Source organism: Aptenodytes forsteri, unplaced genomic scaffold, assembly GCF_000699145.1.
Source record: "Aptenodytes forsteri isolate BGI_AS27 unplaced genomic scaffold, ASM69914v1 Scaffold404, whole genome shotgun sequence".
NCBI classification, from domain to species: Eukaryota; Metazoa; Chordata; class Aves; order Sphenisciformes; family Spheniscidae; genus Aptenodytes; species Aptenodytes forsteri.
Genome location: NW_008795629.1, coordinates 3,250,305 through 3,262,872, shown reverse-complemented (window position 1 = coordinate 3,262,872; position 12,568 = coordinate 3,250,305).

Below are 12,568 nucleotides of genomic sequence, written 5' to 3'. Positions count from 1 at the left end.
CTAAACCAAACAGGCATCTGTGGCGGAAAGGGAAGCCACCAGTTTCCAGGACCTTTGCAGAGATAAGTAAGACTGTGGCTTGCCTGAGGGCAAAGGGAAATCCGCATATGGCTCTGGAAAGCTTTAGGAGATCTTTGGAAAATGCTAGACTTCGGTCTACTTCTTCCTTGAGGTGGAAGCAACTGATACTATTCTGCTGTTGCTTTTCTTATGGGTTAAAGTTGAATTAGAATGACAGAGCAGAACTTTCTGGCTTTAGCTCTGGGATTAACTTTAAGGAAATCATGGAGAGTCACTTCTTTCCATGCATGGTGTCTTCTGCAGTTATTCTCAGTGTGCATGTTATCACCTTGTGTGATATATAATCACACAGAGTCTAGGGCATGCAAGCACACGGTTGTGAGTACCCATAGAAACACTGTGATCCCTTGCCCTGATGCCAGAGATAAATGCTTTGACTCTGGACTCTATTATATTCTCAGAACCAAACCACTCAGCAAACCTGCCTCGTGATTCCACTCAACCCTGTCATAATGATTTTAGAAGAAAACCACAAGAAACGTGGTGGTTTTGGGTCCTTGTCAAAGCACAGCAGAAGAGTGTTGGTTGATTACTTTGTTTTTAATTCATTTTAACATTACATTCAGAGTGAAAGTCTGGGTATATACCTAAAGGGACTGAAATGTAAAGAGGGTCTTACATATGACTGTGGTGAGAAACCACTGGATTTCATCTGCAAACTTACTGTGGATGCAGGAGATGAGATAATTAAAAATATAACTATGTGAAATCCCACCATGAAAACTGTATGTGCTTCTGGGTTACTCTACCCTTTCTTAGCTTTCTCTTTTGCCTACAAAGCTCTATTTTTCCTGGTACACTGACAAATATAAACATTCAAACTTCAGCTCTGTGAATTCAACATTTTCTTCTCCTGTATACTTTCTTCATGCTTTCCCCAGACACACACGAACAAAAAGTAGCCCGTGGCATGTACCTGAAAAGGAGGTACCTTCCTTTCCACACCTGGATACGAATGCAGTTGCAGACAGTAGCTGTGAAACAAAATCTTTTTGTGATGAATAACTGCTCTGGAGCTCACTGGGCATCTGGCTATTTATTGTTGGTCAGCCTAGGTCAGTGGTGGTGTGCGTAATCACAAAACACTGGGCAGTTGCCCAGGTGGTTTGTGTAGGCACAAGCACACCCTATAGCTATAAGTGTGCTTGAAGCTCTGGACTGGGCAGTGCTGTGGACAGGGGAGGGAGGAGGTGGTGGCACAGTCAGGCAGCTGCAGCTGTGTCTCATGACAGTTGGCAGAGCTGTTGAGAAGGTGATCGAGGGGCTCCAGAGTCTGCAGCAAGTGTCTCCTCTTGAGTTATCCAGCAGCTTATGGGCAAGGGCAGCCAGCCCTGGTTCTGCAGGGAGAGTTGGTAACAGTGCTCACACTAAGCAAGCTGTGCTGCATGGTAGCTCTGGCTGGTTAGGGTGCTATCCCACCTCCATCCAACCCTTCTCCCCGCCTGGCCATCATGCTGAGATGATTATTGCTGCAGCAGGCATGAAGGGGACAGGATTGGGGCTTTGTCTTCAGCTGCTGCTGTTCACAATATGATGTCTAAAGACAGTCCTGCCTTTCTTGGTGTTGATGAGACACTGGTCTGTGAAGTGATACAGCTGAAGCACTCGCAGGAATTCATCCTAGTAGCATGCGTGTGGCGTGATAACAACCACAGCAAGAGGAGCCGGGTGGACAGCTAGGTGTGGAAGCATCTTTAGCCTCCACAGCAAAAAAGCCAAGAACTTATCTGCCAGAGTTCTTTCCAAATGCTGCAACTGCTGATGCTCCAGAGTATGAGCCTTTAGCAGGCGATCCGAATTGCTCATCCCTCTCCCAAGCTTTTATGGTACCAGCAACATCTGGGTTAGAGGCTACCAGCAGGTCGCACTAGTTTGGCCCTCTGTGCCCTGGCAGAGGGTAGTTTGCAGTCCTTCCAAGAAGTGTGAAAGCTGATGTAGCGAAGGCCTCCTGGGATTAATAACAACAGCAGGCTTCATGTGCAGAGTGTTCTTTCCTCTTCCCCAGCACTTTAAACAAGAGTGTGAAGGGTCCTAATGAAGCCAACCTTGCACGCCATATTCTGAGCTCTCTTAGATCTCTTTAATGGTTGGAATTGTGAAATATATGTTGCATCTATAATTAGGGAGTAGAACAGATGGCTAGAGCTTAGTTATAATTAAAGTCTAATGCACAGTAAAATAACCCAATGCAGCCAGTGATTCAGCAGCAACCAAAGAATTTTAATTCTTTCTTTGCTGGTCTTAAGCTTCAATTACAGGAATTGGGACTTCAGGGAAAGTCTGTTGCATCACTTATTACATAGGGACATGGCTCTATATTAAAGGATTGTGTGGAAATTTTTGATTGCTGTGTATTAAGTTACATTGTGTGATCTCGCTTACCTTAGTAACTTGAAATCATGTGTGAAAAAGGCATGTGAATTGTTTTAACAGCACAGAATCTGCATGTTGCAATCTGTTTTAGAAGAGACTTTCTTAAAGCCTGTCTGCCTAGTAATTGATCGCTAATGCTTTAGGATAAGTTATTTGGAAAGAGGCATTAATTAGGTGCTCTTAGACAGGAACACATTTTATTTAGAAAGCTGTTTTAAGTGGTGTTATCAGTAATAATAATTTAATGCATATTTAACACCACTTTCAAGTATGGATTTTTAGAAACCTCACGACATTAGAACTGGAAGCAAGTGTCCTGGGAGACAAGGCTAGGAGCTAGCATCAGGCAAAGAAACATGAAGAGCAGTATCACTGTGAGCTTTGCAGACTGTGGAAATGATTTTTTTTTTAAATGCTTTGGTTGGGGGGTTTTGGGGGTGTGTGTTTTGGTTTTTTTTTTTTACTTATTTATTTAGGGCAGAGTGACAGCTGTAATACAACCTGCCAAGGGTATGAGAGGCCAGCTCTCTCACAAGGAGAACAAGCACAGTTCTGGACCATTCCTGGAGACTGAGAAGACACAAGAGAAAATGCTTTTATGAACAGACTATATTACTTTTCCCTTCCCCATCTTCTCAGATGACTTACTGAAAAGATTCACCTGTATCTACTTGGGATATTGGGACATTCATCAGTAGATTAGCGATACATTTGCCAGGGCTACAGCTGCCTCAGAGGTTTTGGAGGTGTCCCCTCCTTCCCTTCCAGCAGCCTGGAAAGAGCTGTGGTAAGTGATAGTTTTTTCTCAAAGCTGAGATCAGCCTCAGGTGGCCTCTGCTCTTCCACCACCTGCCCCAGGAGGACTTGGGAGGCACCTCTTGCATAGTGAGCATGAAGGGAACATCAATTACCTGATGTTTATTGTGGATTATAGGCATGCAGGCAGCCCATAACTGCTCAGTGGTTAATGGTGACAGCATGCCACACATTTTGGCTGTCCCTCTGGTGCTGTCTTAAGCTGCAGCAGATTTGGGTGCAGGAGCTGTGTGTATGGTAGGTGGGCTCCACAGGACTTGCAAAAGCTGCTACTTTTAGCAGAGTTAATGCAGACTGTGGATGCTGCCTGGAAATCCTTCAGCAGGAGGCAGGCAGCCAGCATTAAGGTTTTCTGAACTGAAGCTGTTTGAGCAACTTGTACCATGCTTTGGAGCCCTACCCTTAAGAAGGGTGACAAAAAAAAAAAAAGGCAGAAATGCTTCCCAGCTCTGCGTTTGTCTCAAATGTGGGCCTAGGGGCTAAAATACCCTGTTCTCTAGGGCTAGTGCACCCCTGCAAGACAGAGCCGACCTCTGCTTTCACACCCACAGAGACCATGGTCTCTAAGTGAATCTGGAACAGCCTCTGGAAAAGGGTATAGAAAGTCAAGGGCCTGCAGAGAATACCGCAAAAGGCAGGATTTGGCTTGCTCAGCTTTTTGATGGATGGTAATAGGATGAGGAATGGAGGGACCTAGCTCAGCTTCACTAAAACTCATACTTGCAGGACTTTTCAGGAAAGCTGGTAGGCAGAGAGAAAAAAAAAAAACAAAACAAACTACCAAAACCCCCACCCTTATCCCTAGTCCCAGATTATTTCTGACCTGCCGCCCCATGAGATGACAGCAGCAGCGCTCAGCAGTGAGACTTTGCAAAGAAGTGTCCACTGAGCACCTCGGAGCTGGTCCCACGAGTACTGGGAGGTTTGGGCGGCTGCCCGTGACTGCACGGCCGTCAATAATGTGATGGCAGGGATCACCAGATGGCACTGTTACGTTCACTCACAATAACTTGCTTTCCTGTACGACAGACGTGCGCTGCTTCAAAACACGTTATATCACTGAGGTTTTTAAGAGGTTGATTCTTGGAAATCAACTGTTGGTTGTCAATCTGCCCGCTGTGTGCCGCACCTCATACCAGCATTGCTGCCTGGGGGAGGTTTGAACCCTCAGAAGGAGGGGCTGGGTTTCTAAAAATGTAGGATCGCCTGTGTGTTAGGTACCTCTTGTTTAGCTGGTGTTACCCAGATGGTGTGTCGCTTCTGGCAGGTCCGCTTCCTAGTCAAGAGCAATGCTGACTTCTGCCGTCCCATGGCGATGGGGAAATTACCCTGGTTTGAAAAGCTGAAGGCTGAGTTGAGAGCTTGGGGCAGAGGGTTAATCTTTTGCCTGCTTCAAGAGTGCAATGTGTGATGTGCTTAGGCTGAGTCACAGCAGAAATTGTTTCACTTTGGAAAAAGTGAGGTGCGAAGTTTTGATCATGTCGCATATGAGGTTTTGGGGTTTTTTTTCAAGGATGCATATATGGGCTATTAACATCAAAGTGCAAGGATGGGGGTAGTGCAAGAGACTCTCCTTAAGTCATTCTCTTCTCCATAAAGACATGAAACACTGGCTCTTCAGCTTTCCTGAGCTTTGCTCTGAGAGGGGAAAAAAGGTTTTATTAACTTTCACATGTTACTTAAGTGGCACCAAACCCTTACTTTATGCCCACGTACTTTACTGTCACTGAGTGGATTTTGCACTCCGCCCTGAGGAGGATGGACTGCCTAGCAGAGCTGAGCATGTCCTGTCCTTATTGTTTTTCAAGCTGTAAGCCTGGAAAAGGACCCCCAAGCCCCTAAATGAAGGTGTTCTTGGGCTGTATCTCCAGCACAGTCAGGAGGGCAATTATTACCTGTGTGAACACACCCACGTTAATGGTAGTCTGCGTGAGCTGGGTACTGCTGGCTGGGGAGGTGTGGAAGTACAGGCTTCAGCAGAGGATATGCAGGTTTGCAACCAGGGCTTCCATTGCTAGTGGTTAATGCTTTGGGGATTTTTCTTTTAATTGCTACTGGTTCTTGAATTGGCTTTAATCCCATTAGTTCGGGTATGCCTGCAGGAGCTGTGCTTGCACCTCGGATTGCAAGACAGACATAGCCTTAATGCTGGGAACTAGAGCCCTGCCAGCCAAGCAGTGAGTTTTTGTTGTATCCTGTTTGGAAATGAGAAATTCTTTTGAGACCGATGCTTTTGCATGGAGGATTTATTTCCTGAAGCTGCCAAAAGGACAGAGAGGTTTCTGCTTGTGCAGAGTACGGAGGAGGTGGAAGACAGCAGGGGATGATAGCAGCAACAAGACGTTGCTACAATTCAGCTCAGCTCTGACTCACAAGGAAAAGTTAGAGGGAGTGAAAGACAAGTGATGCAGCAATATTCAGTCTACTGCATTTCTGTGTCTTCCATTGAGGCTGACAGTAAATGCCGTCCTTGCTAGTGACTTTCTCTCTGAGTGAATCTCTCCATGCAACTTGCTGAAAGCTTTCACCTTGCTTCACGTAGAGCAAACCTCTTCTTTCATTTGCTTCTGGTCTGGTGCTGCTGGCTGTCACCAGCACTTCAGAAGCTGATATCCTCCATGCCCATGCACCAACCTCTGCGGCTTCTGATGTGAAAGCCTGGGAGAAGGGAGCAGAGCATGAGAAAACTCTGAGATGGGTCTGGGTGAGAGGATGAGTGTGAGCCTGTGCTAGAAAACTGAAGGGAGCCCCCGGTCCTGCCCTCCTCTGCCACACACCCCACTGCACAGCAGAATTGGGGCAGGCCTTCACCCGTAAGGATGTGGTCACTGGGGTTTCTGTCCCCAACCTGGGTTTGACCCTGCAGGGCGCGATGACGCCGTATGTATTTGTGGCGCGGTTCTCGCCAGAATGCCAGACATGTCGCGTGGCAGCTGTACGGGGAGGCCAAGCCTTCCACCTACACAGCTCCTGCCACCGCTTTGATATGCAATCCCGACCCCACGGCGGGGTGTTGCCACCTGTCCCGGGGCGCTCCGACCTCCAGCCCAGCTTTGGCCCCGCTATGTCTCGGGAACGCCCAGAGACGGTGGTGCAGCTGCACTGACATCAGGGAGGGAAATTCCCTCTGCCCGGCAGGTCTGTTGCTGCCTCCCCGCCTCAGGCGGCAGGAGTTTCCCGCGGGAGCTGCACAGTGTCCTGCAGCTCTCGAGGACAGGGCAGGCTCTCTTGGGACCAGAGCACTGCGGGGGATCTGACTGCAGGAGGGGAGTCTGCTTTTGGCCTTGTTTCTGGTTTATCACTACAGTCAGTGCTCTCTGTGCCTCACTTTCTTCCCTTGTGCATGAATACCACAGGGCTTGGGTTTTTCTTTTCCGTGGCATGCCAGGGAGATGGAGCAAACAGGAGCACCAGTTCTGGTTTGGGGCGTTGGTGTCCTGATGTTGGTCTCTGAGATGGTTCCTTCTGCTCCCTCTCCATAAAAAGAAGACCCCTGGTGTTCAGGAATAGCCAAAAGAACACACACCCCCCCCCCCAGTGCTCATACCTGCTCTTCACTGATGGCATTGCCTTTACAGTTAGGGTTTTGTTTGACTCCTTCTCAATGGTGAGAAAATTGAGACTGCAACTTCCAAAATGCATGTTCAGCTTCAAGCCTGCTTTCATACCATCTCCTTCCTGCTAGGTGAAAACAAGGGGCAAAACTTTCCCCTGCCCCTACTTCTGGAGAAAAAAGACCCAATGTTGCCCTCAGTGGTGGGAATGTCTCCAGAAGAGGGGACATCCATAGCTGTACTGAGGTTTTACCATCAGACTGTGATGTAGGAAACTACGTCTCTGAGGATCTTGGCAGGGCATCAGTGAGATATAAAGACTGGTGCATTAGAAGTGAAGCCAGCCTCAGGCAGGCTCTTTGGCTCGGAGTGATTCCAAGGAAATACGCAGAGCTGGCACTTGTGGGAGGCCCAGAGCACAGTCCCAATTAACCTGCTGAGATGGGTGCTCTGGGCTTGCTCCTCACACCAGTCTCTGCCCTGGTGGGACCTGGGAGGCAGGAAAACCTGGAGCAAACAAGGGAAGCCACTAACTGTCCCGTGGGAGCTGGAAGACTCCGTAAACATGTGGGACAACTGGAGAAGAGTAAAAAGTACTTTGCTGGAAGCTGTGGGGTTGGAGTAGAAAGGGAAGCAGTTGGAAGCTCCTGTTGTAGCTGTTCTGGGTCACTTGGAATAGTTTCAGGGGTTGCTCAAGCAGAGGACTATAGAATGTCCTGACAGACAAAGACTACAAAGTAGGTGATGGTGAGGGGCGAGAACATGGAAGACTTCAGCTTTTCCACTGTGGGGTAGTCATTCTTGCAGTCCCTGTCATCTGAGTCCCTGCTGAGACAAGATCCTGGGGACAAATGCTCAAGAAGTGGTTTGTGCCTCCTGAAACCATTTGCTATCCCTGCAAAGGAAAACAGCGAACTATACTGTTCTTTACTGCAAGTGGATGGTGATCTCACACTATGGATGCGACAGAGGAGACACCGAAGGCAACTGGACAGTTCTGAAAGTAGTTCATGTTGCCCTGCTGAGCAGGGCTGTAACAGTGCCATCTACTTTGTCACTTTCTAGCTCTACGTAACAGTTGAAGGCCAACATGAGGACTGTGCAGAGCTCCAGGTGCATGGTATCACATGCAGACAGCAGCTTGAAGCTGGTGTGTATTTGTTAGCACTGATATAGCAGGAGGAGGAGGAGGGTGTGGGGAGTGGTACATTAAGACACCTTTGTCAGCTTCCTTTTGGATGTGCCTAGGGTTGTGCTGGACTGCTCGCTCACTGAGTTGTCACCAGTCCTGGGCCCAGACTTGGCCATCGGTGACCAAGCATGCCCTGGACCACAGCTGCATCTGCACAGCGCTGTCCCGGAGCTGCTGCCTGGGCTCAGCCCCTCATGTCCCCACCAGCTCCCTGTGCAGGCCAGTGCTAGCACGGAGGGGCTGGGGTTTGAGTACCCTTTTTTTGCTGGTTTATATTTGCACTAGAGACAAAAGGTGCTGGGGGAATGCAGAAGATTGTGTGTAGTATTGTGGTATTTTTATTTATTAATTTATTTTTTAAGTTTGCTGTTTTCCCTGTCCCTTGTCTCTCAGAATGGAGGGTGCGGGGGAAGGCTTGTATGAGCCAAAAGCCAGAAATCCGACACTTCTGGAGCAGTGGGATCAGAGATCCCTGTTGGTTGGAGGCAAAATGTGAATTGTTATGGAAGCTTTTCCCACCATCGCAGCGTTCGGGTAGATCCTCCTAAGTCTGTGAGGGTCGTACTCCTGTTGCCTCTTTCCCTTCACTGGAATTACTGAAAAGTTGTCTTTCCTCTGCTTGCTTCTGTTCACAAAACTCCTAAAACCTTAATATCTTTGAGGCCTTTAAACATGTGTAATATTTAGTTGAAATTGGAAAATGTGCTCAAAAGGGACACTGACATTATGTATTCCTGTTCCCTTGGATAGCCAAGCTAAAGACATTTTTATTGTTGGTAGGAGGGAATTATTGCCCTCTCTTCAACTTTTTCTAACAAAAAATCCCCAAATATCCCACAGACTTTTTGCTCTTAAAAGAAATTCATTTTAACTTTAAAAAAAAACCCACCCTAAAAACAAACAAAAAAACCACGGCCACAACCACTCCCCTGGAAACCCCAAGCTGCGAATGAAACGTTTCATCCCCTGGTGTAAAGGGTGGGGCTGATTCCAGGCAAATCCTGAAGCCAGCAGTTGCAAAGCTGGCATCTCCCCTTCCCTGTCTTCCTTTAGCTCCAAGCCGTTCAGAGGTCCTCAGACCCATAGATCAGGGCTGGAGCCGCAGAGATGTCAGGAAACTGTGTCTCTCCCTTTCAGGACTGGGGCTAGCACACAGGCATCCTGGCACTGAATTTGGGTGGCGGTGGGGAGACCATTATAAATCCCCAACAGTCTCCTCCGAGGATATAAATGTTTGCCTCCGCTAAAACATAATCTCGTGGTCGTTTCAATGACAGCTTAAATCGAACCCGTAGAGACGGTGCACGGAGGGGTAACGGGAGAGCAGTCCACAGCTGTTTCTCTGGCTGTTTTTCTCTCCCAGACGTGAAAGCAGCAGTGGCGGAGCGATGCCCTGCATTCTTGCCCACCTACACACATGCTTCCTCCGCATATCCCTGTGCCGCCTGCTTACCGCAAGCCCTAGAGGCTCGGCTGTAAATCCGCTAGCCAGACAGCTCCCTGACACCCCGGCTTCCGCCCTGCTTCTTCAGGACACGTGCCTGCTGCCGTTAGAATAGCATCACCCTTGTTACCAGCAAGGAAACCTCCTAGGAAGGGTAGTGAACACTGAGAATATCACAAGCCCCTCTTCCTCTTGAGTTGACTATTTGAGGTCTGCTATTGCGAGAAGCTCCCCCTTGCCTGTGCTCCCAGGCTGCCGTGATGAAGTTTGCTAGTCCTCATGTACCCACTCAGCCCCCCTCTGAAATCTTCACCTCTCGAGTGTCTTGGGCTCCATCTCCCAGCATTTTTTTTTTGTGCTCCCAGGCTGCCGTGATGAAGTTTGCTAGTCCTCATGTACCCACTCAGCCCCCCTCTGAAATCTTCACCTCTCGAGTGTCTTGGGCTCCATCTCCCAGCAGATTTTTTTTTTTTTTTTTTTTTAAGGCAGTGCAAATGGGGTTGGCCAAATACCACTTCGCCTTGAGAGCCTCCCAGCTATGCATGGGGTACTGGCAATACATACATGCACACACCCTGTGGCTTGTGTTTCCACTGCGGACTGTGCTATGCAAAGGAGCGCCTTGCAGCTGAGAGGAGTTTGATGCAGTCTAACTGCAATGGTAGATACCTCTGCATAAATTAATGGTGAATCAACCCACAGCTAAATGTTGGCTGTGAGCAGGGGGGAGGAAGGAAGCTGGGGTTGGGGGAGAGAAATCAGGAGACTTGCTGGTTTTTGCAGGTGTTTTTGTGTGCACTGTCACCAGTGGGTTTCCATGGCTCCATTTTCCAGCTGGGAAAAGCAAAAATGGACCTTCTGAGCTACTTCAAAATGTGTCCAGATCTCTGTGGGAGGCTGAAAATGTCCAGGTCTCCAGGAAAAGCAGCCAGGTGCTGTGTGCACTGCCAAAACGAGCCAAACTGTGAGACATTTGCATTTGCCCAGCCCCAGGCAAGAGGACTGGTAAGGACCTTGGGCAGTTGGTGGCCCCTTTTGAAGGTTTTATGGAAATGACCTTGCTAGACACCCCCTCCCATCAGTGCCTTGTGAGTGAGAAGAGAGCCCTGCTGCAAGCTCCTACTACTCATTACAATTATGTGGTGCTTCTTTTTTAAATTAATTATGTTTTTTTCAGGAGAAGTTATTCTTTTGGTGTGAATTGCGAGCTGGAGACTAACTGCCTTTTCTTGGCTGCGGTGCTGCTAGATGTGTTCGGCACTAAAAGCAGGAATCACAGGCTCAGTAGTTTGGGCTGTGGCAGACTTGTACTTAGGGTGTCCGAGGTACCGAGGGGTACTCTGCTGTGCAGACTTAAGGTAGTGTAAAACCAGGGGTCAGGTTCATCCTTGGAGGCAGAGGCAGCCCAGCAGCATCAATTCCAGAAGCTGCCTGTTGTACTTCACAAAACCCTTGGGATATGTGACCTGGGCACACAGCATTATCTGGGCACATGCCAGGTGAGGAGACTGGCCAAAACCAGGAGAGCAGGTCTGAGTCTCCGGGTGGGAGTTGTCCAGCCTTCCCCTGCTCCCAGTGCATTGGCCCTGGCACCCAGGCCTTGCTGGGAAAGACTCTTCTCCAGCTCCCATGGAGATGTAGGTAGAGCAGGATTGCATGAGAACAGCTGTTTTCACACGGCATTTCTTTTGCATGAGGTTTATTCTTTTTAGGCTGAAGTCTGTCAGGAAAGGCAAACTCTTCCAGGCTGTTGGGAGAGCACACGATGTATGGCTGCTCTTTCGTGAAGCCAGGCCTGCAGAGGTAACAGCTAGTCCCACCACGGGCATGGTAGAAGAAATACAACAAGCTTCTGGTGTGTCTCTAGGAGCAAGCATGAGGTCTCAGCAGTGTACCCACAGCACAGCCTGGTGCCTGCATGCACCTCCCCAGGCAGGCTGGTTATCCACACCAACGGGTGCAGATTGAAACTGAGTCCTGGAGCAAGAGAGCATGAACCCAAGCTCTTGCTCAAATGGTTTGTGCATGGAGAGGACTTGCCCTCTGTGCCTTTGGTTAAGGGTGGATGCTCAAAGCCTAGACCAGAGCCAGGCTAGCAGTGTGGACCGCAAGTTTGCACTGGCTCCTGTCTCTCCTTGCCCACTTTCTGGAGGTATTTGTTGCCTTGGGAGAGGCGGCTGCACAGGGGTAAGCACAGCCCTGACCTCAGCAGCAGAAGGGGATGATGCAGTCGCTCTGCAGCCATGCTACCTGGGCTGCATCATGTGTACACAAGCCTTGTTGCAATCCCCCCTCTCCCTTCCCCAGCAGAGCCTCGTTTGGACATTTCCAGACTCTTTCCCCAGTGATGTAGGCTACAAGATTTGGTCTTTACTCCAGGGCTCAGCCTAAGAGAAGAAAGGTGTTTTGTATTACTACTGCTCCACAGGCCAGGCAGAGGAAGCAGTGTCCAGCAGCAAGGGAGCCCTTAACTTCAGTTAATAAATACATCCTTCATTTCCAGCCTCTCTTCCTTGGTGAGTGCCACTTATTGTAATGAAAGCTGTTTGGACTTGGCCAGGGATCAGCCCTGCGAGTTTACAGGATTCACAATTCACAGATGTTAGGAACTATCAGGCTGAGTGTGGGTGGAGAATGTCAAGTCTGAAATAGCTCCCCTGCCACCCTGGCACAGGCAGCAAAGAAAATGTTTCCACATGACATTCTTCGAACCAAAATTTCCTACAAGGAAAACAGAGGGGAAAAATAAGAGGCAATTGCTGCTCTCTCAGAGGGCTCCTGGCTTTCGCTTGGGAAGTTGGCATTTGTGCTGACATCAGCACAAAAGATGCACTGTAGGTGAGCTATAGGGCAGCCCCCTCCCCTCTCTTCGTATACACAAACATATACGTCTGCTTGAAGACGCAATCCCACTGGTGCATAGATACATGGACGCTATTTTTTCCTGCTGGAATCCATTTTAATTTAGCTCCTGATTCATATTTCATTCATTCTCCAAAACCACAAAACCAGGCTGGGTTTACAGCCTGCACTATTTGGATGAGCCACGGAGGGGGAAAAACAGGGGAACAAACAAGGTTGCTTTCCTGAATGATTTTCTGTGTGAAT